Source organism: Herpailurus yagouaroundi, unplaced genomic scaffold (assembly GCF_014898765.1).
Source record: "Herpailurus yagouaroundi ecotype Mexico unplaced genomic scaffold, PumYag 67700, whole genome shotgun sequence".
In the NCBI taxonomy this organism is placed as follows: Eukaryota; Metazoa; Chordata; class Mammalia; order Carnivora; family Felidae; genus Herpailurus; species Herpailurus yagouaroundi.
The window spans coordinates 7,842,289-7,844,156 of record NW_024420499.1 but is presented as its reverse complement, the minus strand read 5'-3'; the positions used below and the strand labels follow the sequence as shown (position 1 = coordinate 7,844,156).

The window sequence follows — 1,868 nt, the reverse complement described above, 5'->3', positions numbered from 1 at the left end:
TCCTTAGGCCAAACCCCTCTCCCTGCAAGGCCTCTCCTGGGCTCACAAGAGGTCACCACACAAAAGCCCAGCTGGAGTTTTTGACAGGAAAAACACAAAACTCACCAAACTTTTTTTAAGCACCTCAATCTTCCACAGACTCCAGGGGTTTAATTCTAATCTGTAATAAGTCTCTGACCCAAAGCTGAGATTTGCAGATTGATTTTGCAAAGCTGTGGCTAACAATTAGAAATCCTTTATCACCTCAGCCTGGGGCCCCTTGCACCTTGCTCCCCTCCATCAGGACCCTTTCCTCCCTCTCCAGGATCATTACAGCTCCTTCGAGGCTCTGCAAAAGAACTGCTTTGTAAGTGTCTCAATTCTGATTTATTTGCTGCCTTTTAAATTCACCCATGGGCTCTTGCTACCTAGTTGCTACCATCTTGGCCCATGGTATTGCCAGGCTGGGCCACCTTGGGTTTCCGAGGGAAGGGCACAGGAGGGATAAGTCAGGTGCACACCTGGGTTGGTAGTATTTCCTCAAAGTTTCCAGTGTTTGAAATTACAGGGCCAGAGGAAGCACTCTCCAAATCAGATACTAATTTCTGAATGGAGTGTTCAAGGGCACAAGGACTGAGATATCAATATGGGAGGAAAGGAGCTACAGCTTACCCTTGTGCCCAACCGTACAGGGCAGAGGAGGACTGGGAGGGGCACTGTCTCACATCCAGCTTCAGTGCCTTCTTCTGCCTGAAGCTTTGGGGAGTCAGCAGAAGGTGGATTTCTGAGTGAAGTCATAAAGTCTCCCCATCAATCTCTTAAATAACTCCCCCACTGGTCTGTAAAGTCTGTCAGAAACTCCTTTGGAGGAAATCCTGCCATTTGTAACAAAATGGATGGGCCATGAGAACAGGATGCTAAATGAGGTAAGTCAGAGACACCAAATACTGGATGAGCTCACCTATATGTGGAATCTGAAAAAACAAAACAAAACAAAACCCCGAGCTCATCGGTACAGAGAACAGACTGGTGGTTGTCAGAGGTGGGGTAGGCGAAATGGGTGAAGGGAGTCAAAAGGTGCAAACTTCCAGCTAGAAGATAGAGAAATCCTGGGGATGTAATGCACAGTGCGGTGACAGTAGCCAACAATACTGTATGGTATATTTGAAGGTTGCTAAGAGAGTGGATCCTAAAAGTTCTCATTGAAAGAAAATCAATTGGTAGCTATGTGTGGTGATGGATATTAACTAAACTTATTGTTGTGATCATTTTGCAATATATGCATATATTAAATCATTATGTTGTACACATGAAATCAACACAATACTATATGCCTGTTTGATCTCAATAAAAAAAATTTCTTCTTTGGACTGAGGCATTATTCTCTCTTCCTCTTTGAAAATGGAAGTGGAAACAAAACATTAACTGCGTTTATAGCTAGAGAGATTGTAGATGATGTCGGTTTTCTAAGTCCTGCCTTTCTGTGTTTTCTAGCACTGCAGAGTAAGAGTGTTTTCCTTTGGTGGTCAGGACAAAAATGAACTTCTTTTTAAAGCAATTAGAAAATCTCTCAATCCAGTTGTAGTTCCCTGAGCTGTCATCCAAAACTGATGCAGAAGGAAAGGTGAACTCCGAGGACACACTTTGCAGAAAGAAGGCTTCAGAATAATGGCTTTGCCTCTTACTAGAGCCCTCAGCAGCTGGGGATGAGGTGCAGAGAGGAGAGCAAGGGTCTCAGATTCCTGAGAGGGGCTTTCAGATCAAGGGATGTAGAAAGGAGGCTGACTGGCAGAAGAGGGCTGTGGTGGCCTTCATCACCACCACCACCACCCGCCCCCCCCCCCCATACGGCGGGGCGCGGGGGGGGGGGGGGGGGGGGGGGGGGGGGG

At 46.3% G+C, this 1,868-nt stretch overlaps 1 protein-coding gene across 1 annotated transcript in view; it reads left to right on the top strand.

Annotated features, from left to right (window-relative positions):
* Nucleotides 1-242: 242 nt before the first annotated feature.
* Nucleotides 243-1,868, top strand: part of CLDN2 (claudin 2) — a 10,855-nt gene continuing 9,229 nt past the window's right edge. The window contains exon 1 of the mRNA XM_040468398.1: nucleotides 243-346. The gene's annotated coding sequence lies outside the window, so the exon portion shown is untranslated. The remainder of the gene's footprint in view (nucleotides 347-1,868) is intronic.